A 17,336-nucleotide genomic window follows, 5' to 3' on the forward strand; every position below is an offset into this window, starting at 1 on the left:
TTGATAAAATACAATAAATTGTACAATCGTAAAGGTCTTACATCCCATAATGCTCCGTTTTCCCATAGCGTTTGCCTGCTTTCTCTCTCTCTCCGTTTCTGTCTCCCTATCTATGTGTCTGTCTCCGTCTTCGTCTCTCTCTCTCTCTCTCTCTCTCACACACACACACACACACACACACACACACACACAGACATCAGCAGTTCCCTGACTACTAGAGCCTCTCAGAACTTTTAAAGTACACGTATCAAAATCCCTTTCTCTCTTCATCAACCCCTAGGAAATTCTGACTCAGTCAAGTATACACTGAGCATTTAGGAATCTGTTCTTTTGAAAAGCACCTCAGGAGAGTCTGGTGATCAAATGGGTTTGGGAACCAGCCCCTGAGGAATATGGCCTTAAGGGCACTCACAACTCCTGCGATTTCAGAGGAGCCCTGCACCCTCTGACAGTCATTCTTACACATAGAGGGCAATGGCTTCTTTTCCTTTCCTGCCCCCGTTCTAGCTTCAGTGGAGGCACCCAGGCTGCATCTGGTTCCGGGCATGCTTCATTAGCTGCAAGGTTAATATGACTGTGACTTTGTTTTGTTTTCTTTTGCAGGGCCATCAGAAGGGCGAGATGAACAGGAAAAGGAAATTGAATACAGTAAAATTCTATTCTTCTTTTAAGAAACTGGAGTCCCCTTTATTCCTGCATGGGCACGAGGTGTAAGGAGTTGATGTGTCAGCTGACAACTGTTCATGAAAACCTCACCAAGAAATGTCTGAGTTTCTATAGAATTTAAAGCCCCAGACTGATCTATTTTAGTTTTGAGGCAGGTGCTAATTCTTATGGCTACAGCAGTCATCTCTCTCTCTTTCATGTGGTGTTGGACTAATAATAGCTACCATTTATTGGCAGCTGCTACGTTTGGAGAACAAGTTCAGCACTTTCTCTACTTTGTTTCATTTAATTCTAACAGCAACACTGAAACCTATTTTCCTCATATTACAGAAGAAACTGAGGCTTGGGAAGATTAAATAATTTACCCGAGGTTAGACACCACGTGCACTGCACAGCCAGCCTGGAGACCTAGGTTTTTTAACTCCAGACCTGAATCCCGAAGGCATTACAGAATAGTGAATACAACTATGGGCTTTGAGCCCTCCTGCCTGGCCTCAACCCCCTGCTGTGTAACCCTGGGCAATTTGTGGAACCCCTCTGTGCCTCAGTTTCCTCATCTGAAAATGGGGTTTTTAACCCAGTTAATAAATGGGCAAAGGATCTGGACAGATGGCAAATAACCATATAAAAAGATGCTCAACATCTATGTCATTAGGAAATTGCAAATGAAAACAACAGTGACATACCATCACGCACCTATTGGAATAGCTAAACCCCAAAACACTGACAACCCCAAATACTAGGGAGGATATGGAGCAACAGGAACTCTCCTTTATTGCTCGTGGAAATGCAAAATGCTACAGTCACTTTGGAAGACAGTTTGGAGGTTTATTTTTTTAAAGATTTTTATTTATTTGTCAGAGAGAGAGTGAGTGAGCACAAGCAGGGGAGCATCAGGCAGAAGGAGAAGCAGGCTCCCTGATGAGCAAGGAGCCCAGTGCAGGACTCGATCCCAGGACCCCCAGATCATGACCTGAGCCAAAGGCAGATGCTTAACCAACTGAGCTACCCAGGTGTCCCCAGTTTGGTGGTTTCCTATAAAGGTACACATTCTTACCATACAGTCCAGCGGTCATACTCTTCAACATTTACTCGAACAAGTTGAAAACATGTCCACACAAAAACTGGCACATTTATAGCGGCTTTATTCATCATTGCCAAAGTTGGACGCAACCAAGATGTTCAATAGGTGAATGAGCAAACAGACTGGCACATCATTACAATGGAAGATTATTTAACAATATGAAGAAATGAGCTATCAAGCCGCACAAGACGTGGAAGAGCCTAAATGCATACTACTGAGCGAAAAAAGCCATTGTGAAAAGTCTACACATATGATTTCAACCGTAGCATATTCTGAAAAAGGCAAACTATGAAGAAAGGAAAAAGCAGTAGTTGCCAGGGATCCAGGGGTAGAGGGAGGGACGACTAGGTGGAACACGGGAATTTTAGGCCAGTGAAACTATTCTGTATGATACTGTAATGGTGGACACATGTCATTACATGTTTGTTAAAACCCACAGAACTGTACAACACAAAGAGTCAACCCCGATGTAAACTACGGAGCTTAATTAGTAATAATGCATCAATATTAGGTCATCAGTTGTAAAAAAAAGTACTACATTAATGCAAGATGTTGATAATAGGGAGAACTATGTGCATGGTGGGGTGGAGGGAGGAGGGAAAACAGAGTATATGGGAATTCCCTATACTTTCCACACAATTTTTCTGTGAACCTCGAGTTGCTCTAAAAAATAGTTTATTAATTAAAAAAGAATGTCCAAAAAAAGAGAGGGTTATTGTGAGGATTAATGAGTTAATATAAATAAAACACTTAGAAAAAATGCCTGGTACTGGCACTGAATAAATATTATTATTGTTATTATTATTCCTAATCTCTATCGCTTCTTTGGAGGTGATCCAAACATTTGTCTGGGAGCAGCCTGAAGTTTTGGTGGGAAATTTAGTGTGACCTTGGCCAGATAACATGAACTCTTTGTACCACCATTTCCTCCTCTATAAAGTGGGGATGCAAATTATACCTACTTCTTAGGTTGTTGTAAAGAATTAATGGGTCAATGCATATAAAAGGTTCAGAACAGTGCCAGGCATGTAAGTGTACCCTAAATAGAGCTACTTGTGTTACTGTTTCTTTTTTTTTTTTTTAAAGATTTTATTTATTTATTTGACAGAGATAGAGATAGGCAGTGAGAGAGGGAACACAAGCAGGGGGAGTGGGAGAGGAAGAAGCAGGCTCCCAGCAGAAGAGCCTGACATGGGGCTCGATCCCAGAACTCCGGGATCACGCCCTGAGCCGAAGGCAGACGCTTAACGACTGAGCCACCCAGGCGCCCCTGTGCTACTGTTTCTAATGCTTGACCTCCCAACCCTCAGTACTCTATGGAACTCTGCTCAAGCCCATCACCTAATTTTCGTTTTCTTTGCTTGCCCCCATTTTAGCACAAGAACTTATGTTTGACCTCGGTAGGGGATGTAGCACACTGAGACGCTCAATATCTGCTGAACAAAAGGACAGAGCTATAGAACTGAAACCTGGACACCTCACCTGCAAGGAGGCCTTCAGCGTTCAAAGTTGTGAGAGCATGTACATTATGCAGGTCTTAACGGGCAGTCCAAATGACGAGAAGTACGCTTGCTTTCCTGGGGGACTCCCTCCTTTACTATCTAATGTATCTTGGGCTCTTCTTGGGTTATTCTAACATTTGGACACTATTGCTATAATATCTACTTCCCATCTCTCTTCGGGTTTACAACTCTGATGATACTGCAATAAATTTCAGCTGTTTGATATCCCAGTGATCATAGGTTCTTAGTCCTATGGTTGACTTTGAATTTGGAAGGTATTCTTTCTGGTCTATCAAACTTCATCAAGTTTATATCTAACCTTCACAGTCTGATATGAATTCTAGGTTTCAAATAACCTTTCATCTCTTAGGGGGCAGAATTACAAATATTCCACCAAAGTCAATTTCTTTTTCTAGAATGGTATACATGTGTATGTATGTATGTGCACAGGTGCATGCGTGTGTGTATGTATGAAAGATATGTATTATGTTCCTTATAAATTCTACAGATATTTAATTAAAATATATAGGCACTGAATGTTCTCAAAACAGAGTCACTTTTTTTATGAGTCCTTAAAAGATTGACGTGTTTAGGTGTAACTCTTGTGGAGAAAGAATGAATGAAGACAGTTTTAAAAACAGTGAAAGAATCTATTGCCTTGCATTTTTAGGTATGATAATTATGATAATACCAATGCATAAAAATTGGAACCAAGTTATTTCAAACTAAAAAAATCTAAGGAAAATATATATGCAAAATATGATATCATTAGTGATTATTCTAATAATAGGCTGAAAACACATATATACTTTTTACACATAAACTAAATCATAGTTGTTCACTGGTCTTGACTTATGGATCCTTGGAGTTCTTAAACATGAATCTTAATCTTTCGAGGTGGCCTAGATGATGCATTTGGTTTATCAATGTTGATGGCGTGGAAAATTCTCAAAGGAAAGAACTCTGCACATCTCATCCTATGACTCCTCTCTTTAAAATCCTTCAGTGGCTTTCTGTTGCTTTTTGGTAGAGTAAACCTTTCATTGGGTCAACAAGGTTGGACCTAATCGCCTCATTAACACATCACTAGACACATCTCTCACTCTCTTAGCTTCACCACCTCTGGCCTTCTGGTTCCTCAACCTGTTATGCTCCCTACACCAACTGATTTTTAGAAGGGATAATTCCTTCAGGTATCTACTTAGATCTCATTTCCTCTCCCCATGCCCTACATTCTGCTCTTACTCTCCTTACTCATTCTCCCTAATTCTGCATCATAAAAGATCTGGGAATTGTGATGATGGTAAAGCAGGGTCCACTCCTTGAGCGTTCTGGGGGGTGTTGGGAAGTGAGGGGGCAGGAAGGCCCTTGGAAGGAACAATCCTGCTTGGTTGCTTTGTCTCTGTCATGCAAATGATTGGGATTTCTGTTCGTAAAAACAAAGCTGTTTCCTTCTCTTCATCACGATCTTGTGTATCCTCATGGTTCCCGGGGTGGGTGGAAGGCTGTATTAAATGGCATGTGGGATTCTCTGGGTCTAAGAATCTAGCTTTTCTCCTGGGTAAACTATCTTTCTGTTCTTAGGCTCAGTTATTATGTTCCTTCTACGTTTCAAAATGTCTGTTCCAAGATAGCCCTAAGGATTGATGAGAAATATTAAAGCAGTTGAAGGCGCAACTGAATGATTGCCCTTTGTGAATTTATTTTCATTCTTTTTTTTTTTTTAAGATTTTTAAAATTTATTTGTCAGACAGAGCAGGGGAAACAGCAGGCAGAGGGAGAAGCAGACTCCCCACTGAGCAGGGAGCCCACTGTGGGACGCCATCCTGGGACCCTGGGATCATGACCCAAACCGAAGGCAGTTGCTTAACCGACTGAGCCACCCAGGTGTCCCAATTTATTTTCATTCTTAAGGCAAAACCATCACATGCGTGCTGGTAAATGTGTAACAATCAACCATATGGGGGAGAGGGGGGAAGCGTGTATTTGCAATATTTGCTTGTTTCTATGGTGGAAATTCTCCCACCATGGCCACTTTCAAGCTACCAACGTGCAGTAGCACACCACTCTGTAGCATTTCCACTGGACAGAAAAAATAGGTGCAAATAACTTCAAGGAGGCAGATAATAGTAAAGTAATAAAAGTAAATAAAAAGTAAATAAAAGTAAATATACAGTAAAGTAGTAAAATAATTAGAATGCGATGAGTTTTGAGTATTTATCTTTATTTTTAACATAATTTATTTAATTCTAATTTAATTTAATGTTGAATAATGACTTTCTTTAGCAACTGGCTTGCAAAATTCCTGAAAATGTAAAAATTAATTCTCATAAACTGGTGTGAATCAGCTTAAGCACATACTGAACACCATTTTCTCCCCTTAACATAAACAGTCTGTTCACATTGAGATTCAGCAAACATGAAACTTAAACTTCCTGATTCCCTGTAGGAAATTAACTTCTGTATAAAATTAGAGTTGTGAGTTAGGTATTAAAAGTATTGCAAGTAAGAAAGGTTAAGAAATGTTACACTGATCTTTTCTAACTGTCAGGTGATTTTGTTGTTGTTTCAGTATGTTTTTCCCATGAAAGAAACACACACCAACTTAATAATGTATGGAAATTTAAATCTTTATATCTAATGGTTTACAGTATTACTCAAATGCTGTCTGCTAACCCACAGCATTATTATCACCTGACATCAGGTTGAAAATGAAGATTCTCAGGTACTATCCAGAATTCTTGAATCACAGTCTGCACTTTGACAAGATCCCGAACTGATCTACACGCACAGTGCATTTTTGAGAAGCACTGACAGACTGAGAATCAGCTTGAAGTTAGGCAAGTCTGGCTCTAGAACAACACTGTGATGATGGAAATGTTCCATATCTGTGCTGCTCAAAACATTAGCTGTTAACCACATGGGGCTATTGAGCACGTGAAATGTGGCTAGTGCCTGAAGAAGGTCTCCTTGAGTATTCAGTGAAGTACTGGATTGGCACATGTGTATGAGGAAATTATTCAGATTGGGAAAAAACATCCAAGAAGTTTAAAGAGAATAGTGCTTACCGCTAGGAGATCCAGGAATGGTGCCTGTTCCTATAAATCCAGTGCTTCATACAGTGTAGCAAATATTAAGTGCTTAGCTAGTGTTACTGTTGGTGTTGGTGTTGAATCCTTATACTCTTAAGAAAGTTAATGTTATTAACCCTCATTTATAGATGAAAGCAGAGGAGCAGAGAGGTTAAGTAACTTGTCCAAGATCACACAGCCAATAAGGGGTAGAGCTGAGTCTCAAAATGGTTCTATTTGACTTCAAAACTCATTTTTTCAACCACAATGCTGACCTAACTCCAATAGGAGATTATGTTTTTCTCCTCTGCTCTTCAGTACTGAGCTTGCTCCAAATCAACTGGATCTCAGTAAAAGTTGATCCTCAAAAGTGTTTGTGGGTAAGAGATGGTCCTTCCATAATCCATTTCTGGAAAATGTCAGTACTCTCTAGGAAGCAGCTCACACATATTTCCCATTTTCCCCTGCACTGATGCTAACGTGATTTCTTAAATCCTGACAACATGTGGGAAGTTAATTTGAGACTTGCCCTTTCTGCTAGAAACTAGAAGTATAGGACAGTGAATTGGTGATCTGAATAGCTGTCTGGACTTCTTTCCATTACTTTGTCAATCATGGCACTGCTCTCTGCCCTGGGTTTAATGAGTTTATTTTTAATGTCCCCATGTGAAATAATTTTCCCCATTCACAAACTAAAATGCTCTGTAATTTGCAACTCTTCCCTGGTTGCCTTCCCAACCCTGATTGATAACTTGATTGTCTTTTTTCATGTCATCCCCTAACGTCTAGGCACAGTTGTCTTGCCATGCTGGTCACCTCAGGGGCTCTCTATCATCTCCAAGACCAAGTAGAAAGTTTGTATTTTTGGTTTATGTAAGCCACATGTCAGCTGTGGATCTGTGACCCACTGAGACCGAAATAGGATCACCTCAATTCTAGGAAATTCATGTTTGTCTCCAAGATCTCTGTGTCTCTGCATCTTCTGCATGAATACTCCTACTTCTGGGCTCAGCTTTTATTGGGTAGTGCCTCTGCAGGTATGTAATTCTGCTTTGTACGTTCTTTAAGCATTTAAGAACTGCCCCCCCCCCCCCAATTTGGCTTTGAGGTTAGCTGACTTAAAGCTAATTTGGGGGAGATTTCTATTGTATCAGTGCAAATGACTTCAAATTGAACATTAGATATTCTTTTTTTTTTTTTTTAAGATTTTATTTATTTATTCGACAGAGAGAGAGACAGCCAGCGAGAGAGGGAACACAAGCAGGGGGAGTGGGAGAGGAAGAAGCAGGCTCCCAGCGGAGGAGCCTGATGAGAGGCTCTATCCCAGGACTCCGGGATCACGCCCTGAGCCAAAGGCAGACGCTTAACGACTGAGCCACCCAGGCGCCCCAGATATTCTTTTTGTGAAATGCCTTTTAGCTACTCCCACATTACTGGACTTTTACCCTACATGGTCTCCAACTGTGCATCGTATCTCTGATTCTCCTCTTACCCTCCCTGTTTAGAAGCTAAAATATATTTCTTTCTTTGCTTTAGGAAGACCACTCTAGCCACTTTCTAAAATATTTACCATGATGCCTGCTGATATTCATACTCTTTGGTCTACCAATAAGCAGCAGTCCAAATATTGGCTCAAAAAATTACAGTAACCTCCCCAAGAGGAATTCTGGTGCCAACTGTTAAGACAATACATTTGTTGCTTCCATTGACCTAAGTTTTGCTTACATTTCCAGCCTCATCTCCCTACTAGTGTACGTGCTATTTCTGCTATCAACATACTATGTTTTTCTTCATTTCCGTATTTTAAAAAGTGTCACTACTTCTGCTTGGAAGTCCCTTCCATCCTCCCATTAAAAAAAAAAAAATATATATATATATATATTAGATTATTTATTTATTTAAGAGAGAGTGAAAGTGAGCGAGAGAGAGCACAGAGGGAGAGGGAGAAGCAGACTTGATGCCAAAAGGAGAGCCTGATGCGGGACTCGATCCCAAGACCCTGAGACAATGATCTGAGCTGAAGGCAGACGCTTTAACCGACTGAGCCACCAGAAATATATATATTTAAAGGGAAAGTCGTGCCTCTTATACGATATAAAATTCTTTAAAAATCAAAGATTTTATATAACTCATTAATTAATGTGGGAACTAGTAAGATGCTACAACACGTTCAAAGGACAGTCTAGAGAGCAGAAACATGTATGGGCCATACAAGCCATCAAGAACACAGAGATAAATTTGCTTCAGAAATGCAAAACTGGTTTATTCCACATTGGGGGAGGAAGACCAATGGAAGCTCCATCAGAAGAAAATGCATTTGTGCACCTCTGGACAAAATTAATCTGCATTGCTCTAAGTTGTCCACAAATTACAGAGTTATAAGTAGCTCAAAGGCCACGAAGGGCACAAAGACCCCATAAAACCAGATATCTTTGGAGGATGTGCTAGACACCACTTGGTTTTCATTAAACACACCCAGTAATCTTTTTGGTGCATTTCCAAGGAATTCACAATTTTTCTTTGTACTCCCTTTCTCTTCCTCTACCATCTTCTGCTCCTTTCTTCCTCTCTTTGCTCCCATTTCTAGTTCCCAGTGGTTGACTCAGACCTTTCTACATAGTCTCAACCTGTGTACTTAATAACCTGTCTACAGTTTGTGCAGAATCTGTATCACTAGCTTGCTAAACAGTGGGTTTTTTTTAAAAAAAAATTATTTCTTTCTCCTTTTGAACAGAATTGGTAAACCATTTGTGTGCTTAGGCCTCTGGTTACTCTGGTGTTTCATTCTGCTGGGTTTGGAGGCTTGAATTAACTTGAACTAGCTGTACGGTTTCTTAATACATTTTTTCCATATCTTAGACTTCAATTTCTTCTGTACGATGTTGGAAGGTTGAATTAATTCAAATATTATTTTCTCTAACAAAGAAGGTAAGACCAAAAGGGACTTTGAGGAATTCCATATTTTCTGTCATTTGTTGCATTTTTATGCAAACATATTCTATAAATAGTCATCCTCTGCTTTATATATTCATTTACTTGCTCTAAGAATAAGGTTTGGTTGCCTGTAACATTTATCACAATTCTCAGAATATTAAGGGAGTTAGTTTCTGGCACTTGGTTTATAAGTTAATACAACTGACATTTATCTTTTGTCATTTCTGTATTTATGTCCTAAATGTAAACTATTTGCAGAGCTGTAGTGCTCTGGTTTTGTTATGTTCTTCTTTACTTTCTTCCTTCTTGGGATGATACATAATAATACTTGTGGAACTGTATTGTACTAGTCAATACCTTATAGAGGTAAATTGTATTAAGGCTCCTGAGAATTCATGCTATATAGTTCTTACTGGAAGATACTTTACCAAGTCATTTATTAGGTGGCCACAGAAGGGGCCTGTTGACACTGAGGCAGTATTTTTCAGAAAAAAGATGGCCAATAAGTAAACAAAGTGGCGTTTGAAGAGCAGAGGTGAGTAGGATCCCACGCTGGTGTAGAGAGAAATCTTGTGATCACAAGATCGTGTATAATGTGAACAAACTAAAGCTATCCAAACAGTGTCACAGTGATTCCCCAGTGACTTAAAAGCACAAATAAGAGTTACTGTTCTGCTGAATTTTCAAGTCGGAATCTTGCCCAATGTTAAGCACAGAGAGAAAAATCTTATGCTGTTCTCCTAAATGCTCTGGGTGCAGTTGGACAATCTTTTGTGTGGTTGAGGCTTTAAAAACTGCTGCTCACAAAGCTGTGGGGGTTGAGGATTGCCGGCCTGGGTCGGAGAGGAAGGCTCTGCCTGCAGCAGTGGGTAGAAAGCCAGGCTGTGGTAGATGGGGCCAACCTTAAGTGTATTGTCATGGAATGGACACCTTCATGGCCTCTGTCCACGGCTTCTCTTACAAGACCTCTGCTATTTGTATATCTTCTTTGGAGACATGTCTGTTCATATCTTCTGCCCATTTCTTGACTGGATTTTTTATTTTTTGGGTGTTGAGTTTGATAAGTTCTTTATAGATTTTGGATACTAGCCCTTTATCTGATATGCCAATTGCAAATATCTTCTCCCATTCCATAGGCTGCCTTTTAGTTTTGTTGACTCTTTCCTTTGCTGTGCAAAAGCTTTTTATCTTGATGAAGTCCCGATAGTTCATTTTTGTCTTTGTTTCCCTTGACTTTGGAGACATGTCTAGCAAGCTGTTGCTGCAGCTGAAGTCACAGAGGTTGCTGCCTGGGTTCTCCTTTAGGATTTTGACAGATTCCTGTCTCACATTTAGGTCTTCCATCCATTTTGAGTTTATTTTTGTGTGTGGTATAAGAAACTGGTCCAGTTTCATTCTTCTTCATGTGGCTGTCCAGTTTTCCCAACACCATTTGTTGAAGAGACTGTTCTTTTTCCATTGGATATTCTTCCCTGCTTTGTTGAAGGTTAGCTGACCGTAGAGCTGACGGTCCATTTCTGGGTTTTTTATTCTGTTCCATTGATCATGTGTCTGTTCTTGTGCCAGTACGATATTGTCTTGATGATTGCAGCTTTGTAATACAGCTTGAAGTCCGGAATTATGATGCCTCTGGCTTTGGTTTTCTTTTTTAACATTACTTTGGCTATTTGGGGTCTTTTATGGTTTCATACAAATTTTAGGATTATTTGTTCCAAATCTATGAAAAATGCTGATGGTATTTTGATACAGATTGCATTGAATGTGTAAATTGCTTTGGGTAGCATAGACATTTTAACAATATTTGTTCTTCCAATCAGACATTTCTCCAAAGCGGATATACAAATGACCAACAGATACATGAAAACATGCTCAACATCACTTGACATCAGGGAAATACAAATCAAAACCACGATGAGATACCACCTCACGCCAGTCAGACTGCAAACTGGTTCAGTCATTCTGGAAAACAGTATGGAGGTTCCTCAAAGAGTTAAAAATAGAGCTACCCTATGACTGAGGAATTGCACTACTAGGTATTTATCCGAAGGCTACAAGCATAGTGATTTGAAGGGACACATGCACCCCAATTTTTACAGCAGCAATGTCCACACAGCCAAAATATGGAAAGAGTCTAGATGTCTATTGACAGATGAATGGATAAAGAAGATGTGAAATATATATACAATGGAATATTACTCAATCATCAAAAAGAATGGAACCTTGCCATTTGCAACATGAATGGACTAGAGGGTTTTATGCTAAGTGAAATAAGTTAGCCAGAGAGAGACAAATACCATATGATTTCATTCATATGTGGAAGTTAAGAAACAAAACAGATGAACATAGGGAAATGGAAAGAAAAATAAAATAAGATTAAAATTGAGAGGGAGGCAAACCATAAGAGACACTGAACTCTAGGAAATAAACAGGGTGCTGGAGGGGAGGTGGGTCGGGGGGAAGGATAATTGGATGATGGGCATTAAGGAGGGCATTTGATACCCTGGGTGTTATAAGCAACTGATGAATCACTAAATTCTACCTCTGAAACTAATAAAAAGTTAAAATATAGGAGAAGTAAATACACCACTAGCACAGATGGGGGTTATTTAAAAAAAAAAAGAGACAGGCCTCTGCTATAGCCTCCTGGAAAGATTAGTGGGGAGGGGGAGATTTTAGCTTCCAAGATGAACTCCTAGAATTCATGGTTTTTCTTCTTGCTCTTCTTGCACAGTGTCTCTCCTGTCACAAGCCCCTGAGCTGCAGGCAGGTTAGCTGCATCAACCAGTTTTAAACAGTAAAAGGGAATGGCAGGGCATAAAGTGTACAACCGAAAACGAACAGGCAAACAGTGATGTGCCAGACATCGTCCTCGTTGCCTTACGTTATGAATTTGTTTACTCTTCATTTTGCCTTGCAAAGTGGTAATCCATTAAAAAAGGAAAAGGCTCTTCTTGTTTTACACAATTTACAGTCCTAGTTAATCCCAAACCTTGGTGAGTTTAGTGTCTTGGTGTCTCTGGTTAATTGAGTTAATTTCTGTCCTCTAGTCCAAAGTGTCCCCCTGACCCCCCACCTCTTTCTCTTTTAATTTCTAAGGGAATAAATTCCATGTGTGAAGGTCGGCCGTGTCCTTTTGCAGATGGCCAGACCCAGAAATATTGATTTGGCATTTGATACCATGACTGAAATCACACTGAATCTTCCAGCTTCCTATAATTCATGCTAAACATCTTGGTCTGCTTCTTTATCTGTTGATCTATCCATGATTTTCACCAGCAATATAGCTATGGTAGCAGGTCCTCAGGTGGCTTTGTGTGTCTTATATTTGATGAAAATCTTTGGGTGATAGTGAAAATAGGACTCTTTTAAAATAATTTTTTTGGGGGGTGGGGGCGCCTGGATGGCTCAGTCAGTTGAGCATCCAGCTCTTGGTCTCAGCTTAGGTCTTGATCTCAGGGTCTTGAGTTCAAGCCCCGCATTGAGCCTACTCAGGCCCTGTGTGGAGCTTACTTTAAACAAACAAACAAACAAACAAACAAACAAACAAATTGTTTTTGGGTTATTTGAAACTGTATACCATAGAGTAATGAGGCCCAACTCTGTTTTTTATGATAACTAAGGATGTTTATTATATCCCCCCAAAATTGTCAAAAGCTACCAGTGTTCCTTTAAGAATAATAATAGCTAATGCTTCCATAGTGCTTGCACTGTGCCAGGCCCTGTTCTAGTTGCTGTATGTATGTTACCAAATCTTAATCCTCACAATAACGTCTGCCAGCAAAATTAGTTTGACTTGTTTCCTTCCTTCTATCATTTTCTTCTAATTCCAAGTCTCATGTGGATGCAGTAAGTGGTGAGACTTAATGTCACAAGCTTACGCTTGATTGCAAGGGAGGCTGTCAAGGCAGGCCCAGGTCTTTGCCTTGGGAGTTTGGACTCATCGTGAAGAAAGTGACCACAATATGGGAATGTGTTTAAAAGATTCCAGGACACCATAAATTTAAATAATGCCACTATGGAGACACTGGAAGAAAATCAGGAATGTGGCATCACAGAAGCCAAGGGAAAAGTATGTTTCAAATGCCAACAAGAGGTCCAGTGCTGTGAAGAGTGAAAATATTCACCAATGACCTTAGTGAGAGCCATTTCTGCAGAGTGTTGGGAAGGGAGAGAGATGGATTGGACTGAGGAGAGAATAGGATCTGAGGAAATGAAAATAGTGACTTTAGGCAACTCTTTAAAGATCAGCAGTGAAGAAGGGGAGAAATATAGGATAGCAGTTGATAGAGTGGGAAGCGGGATCAGGCTTTTTTTTTTTTTAATTCGAATGTGAAGGATTCAGTGGAGAGAAGATGATGAAGATATAGGACAGAAAAGGTGTAATCAGTAATAGTAAGCTTCTGAGAAGGAGGCTGGGGATGGTGTTCAGAACACACTACTGTTTCAAAAGGTGGAATAGATGAGAAAACAGTAGCAATGGTAGAGAGTGGCTGCCAGCTTGCTGAGGGCTCTGGTAGGGTAGGGAATCTTGCAGGTATAGGTAGCAATGCCAATCTGGCCTATTTCACAATTGCCTTCAGCATGGTTTAGCTGCCAAGATGCAGGCACAGAGGGAACAGATAGTGTATTTATCTAGGATTGGGTTTATGAAATGATAAGGGTAGAGGAGTTTAAGATGTTGGTGAGAGAGTTACTAAACTGACAGACTATGTAATCAAAACTGAATGACGGGAAGTAAACATGGTGGTGGTGGCGGTAGTGTTAACTAACAGGGAGTTCAGCGACCTGAATGTCCCAAAGATACAGAAGGATGTTTGTGGTGGACAGTGGTTGAATAATCAAATTGGAAAGATAGAAGTTTTGGGTCAAAAGCAGATGTGGTAGGCAACCTCTAAGAAAGTTCACAATGGGATGCCTGGGTGGCTCAGTCGGTTAAGGTCTGCTTTCAGCTCAGGTCATGATCCCAGGGTTCTGGGATCAAGACCCGCATTGGGCTCCTTGCTCAGAGGGGAGCCTGCTTCTACCTCTGCCTGCCGCTTCCCCCTGCTTGTGCATGTGCTCTCTCTGACAAATAAATAAAATCTGGAAAAAATCAAAACACCAAGAATGTCTCCCTCTCATCTTTTCCTAAGGAACAGACTTAAGTAGGCCCTAAGAGGAGATGAAGTAAAGAAGATCTGTATGCAGCATTTTAGTACGATTGATGGCAAGGTCCAAACTGATGGAACCTACCCTGCTGGTTTTATGGATATCATCAGCATTGACAAGACAGGGGAGAATTTCCATCTGATCTATGACACCAAGGGTTGCTTTGCTCTTCATCAGATTACACCTGAGGAGGTTAAGTATAAGTTATACAAAGTGAGAAAGACTCTTTAAACCCATTGTAATTTGGTTGCTTCCCCAGTATTCCACTGAAAATGTATCTACTAAGGTCTCGATCACCAATGAATCATTAGATCCAGTGGACATTTTCCAGTGTTTGTAGCATATGGCATACGATGGTGTTCTTCATTTCTCCCACTTAAAGACTTTCTCCCTCTGCGCTTGTAGAAAACTGCTTCTCAGAGTTGTCCCTGCTTCCAAACTGCTCCTTCCCGGCCTCCTCAGAAGTCTGTAAATTGTTGATTTCCAATCTCTGGCTCTACTCAGATGTGTCTTTTGGGCTCTACACCTGTGTGTATCCACCTGCCTACTCAATATTTCTTTGTAATGTCCCACAAACACCTAAACTTTTTCAAAACTGAATAAAATTTTCCCTAAATTTATTTTAAGAAATGAAGAAGAGTAGTGTTATTTCTATTGATCATGGTCTTCAAAGGAGAAAGTTTACATGAATGTGGAAAAGTAGTGATTTGGATATGGTAGTGAGGGATTGGATGAATTCTCACTGCAGCTTCTGGCTTCTAGGCACACAGGCCACAGCAGATGAATATACCCTAAATGAGGGGGATCAGTGGGATTTCCAGCTTAGAGGAAAGCTAAGTCTCAGTTCAGAGGAGATGGGAAAGCCTTCAGTGATGAGATCAAGCTGAACTATAATTTCTTTTTTTTTTTTAACTATAATTTCTTGACAAAGAAAGAAAGATTTAGAGTGTATAACTGAGAGAGGAAAGTAGCTGAAAGGAGGGAAATTATAAAGAAGCAAATCACTCACCGCATGAGCTTCTCGAGGACAAGTGCCAATCATTAGTATCTTTCCAACCTTAGAATCTATCCCAGTGTCTGGTATATGCTAGTCTCTGAGCAAATGTTTGTTATAATAAAATGAGACTGTTGTAAATGGCTTTTAATTATTTTCCACGAGGGGTAGTGCAGTAACAGATCCTGTTCTCTGATGGTAAGAGGAAATGAGAAAGAAGGATATTAACTTTGGGCATTTAGAAGGACATAACCCAATTCTACAAACATTTATAAATGTCTATTGAGTTAGCCACAGTTGAGTGCAACACCCACATTTGTGCATCCTTTCCCCCCAGTCACATAGATTGATGGACTATGATTCTCATTGTGGCAGATTCTCTCCCTTTCCCAGCACTCAGGAGGAGATATCTATAATAAAGAACAGGTCCTTCCAGTGGATATGGCCTATACACCTCTCTTCCTGTAAGTTTATTAGAAAAGAATTTTGTTAACAAAAATTAAATATAATGAATAATACACCAGTCATTGGGTTATAGGAACTGAAATTTCTCTTGCTACAAATTCCCCGTTTTAGATATTTCACTCATGGTGGCAGAGCTGGTGAAGTTACCTCCACATTCAATTTCTCCTAATGGTGCTAATTGTTTGGTAATGATGAGGCATCCCTGCTTGGCCATTCTGGCTCCCAGGCCTTCAGGACTCCTGGGTGACTCTCCCATGTTTGAGGGGTCCTTGGCTTTCTGAAATGTGTCACCTATACCTAATGGTCTTAATAAAAGGAAAAAAATGTAATTTCTGTCTTTGCATGCTGCCATTTCCAACCCCCACCCCGGTGTGTGGCATTGTCTTCCTCTGCATTTGATAGATTTTTTTGTTGTTGTTGGGCTTAGAGATGTTTCTGTTACCTCCTGGACTCTTTTCCCGGCCAGTCTGCAGACTTCCATCATCATGCTCTCTCTGTTGTGGTGTACCTCCATCACTACCAATGCCCTGTGAACTCATCATGGCTCAATTACATTTGTCAGAACAAAGATTGGCAAAGTTCATCTTTGTTTCAAGGAGCTCTCCATCTATTGTATGATACAGATATAAACTCATGTTATAATTGAGAGGTAAACTAAACGATGGAGAGTATAGGAGAATTGCTGAGAAAGGTAGGCAAGAGACATTGGAGTCAAAGTTTACAAGTTTTTATTTCAGACTGGTGTATCCTTCTTGGTAGAAGTTCTAGACAGTGGTAGCCCATTTTCTTCAGGGAGGGACAGAGGCAGCTTAATTGGAATTCTGGTCACAGTTATTTAAAATTGTCCCTTTAAATGAAAAGTGGCTTTGCCTGTTATATAAAAATACAGGCGCTCCCAACTGCTTTGCCAATGCACATTGGTATATAGTGAATCCTTTACAAATGTGTTACCCAATTTTGACAAATTTGTAAGAAGAAAGCTTGCTCCAACTGAGATTCCTCCATTTCAGTAATAGATCTCAGAATTTGAAGCTGAGCAGATCCTGGAACTGAATGTAGAGTGGGGAACAGAAGGTGTCAAGTAAGAGGTAGGAAGCATAGCGTATTGTCAAACCAGCCCCTCAAAAGATGGTGTGTTTACTGAACCTGTGCAACCTTGGCCTGTGAATTATCAAAGAGAATGTGGACTGGACGGAACACGACTCTTCCCACAGTCCCCTAATGTTGAGCGTTGGGCAAGGGAATGCTTTGCTTTCTCTTTGAGACGTGCTTTCATAGACACTGTGAGACGTGGTCACACTGAGTAGTGATGGTGGTTAAAGACTGCTGACTTTTTAGTATTCTTTTAGGTCTTTTATTCTCTTCAAGTGTGCCACTAAAATTTATAGTATTCAAAACGGTGTCCCCCACACACAATGTAGTGCATGATAAGAATCACTATGGTAATACATTTAAAATTAAAATGGCAGCGA

Source organism: Ursus arctos, unplaced genomic scaffold (genome assembly GCF_023065955.2).
Source record: "Ursus arctos isolate Adak ecotype North America unplaced genomic scaffold, UrsArc2.0 scaffold_2, whole genome shotgun sequence".
NCBI lineage: Eukaryota > Metazoa > Chordata > Mammalia > Carnivora > Ursidae > Ursus > Ursus arctos.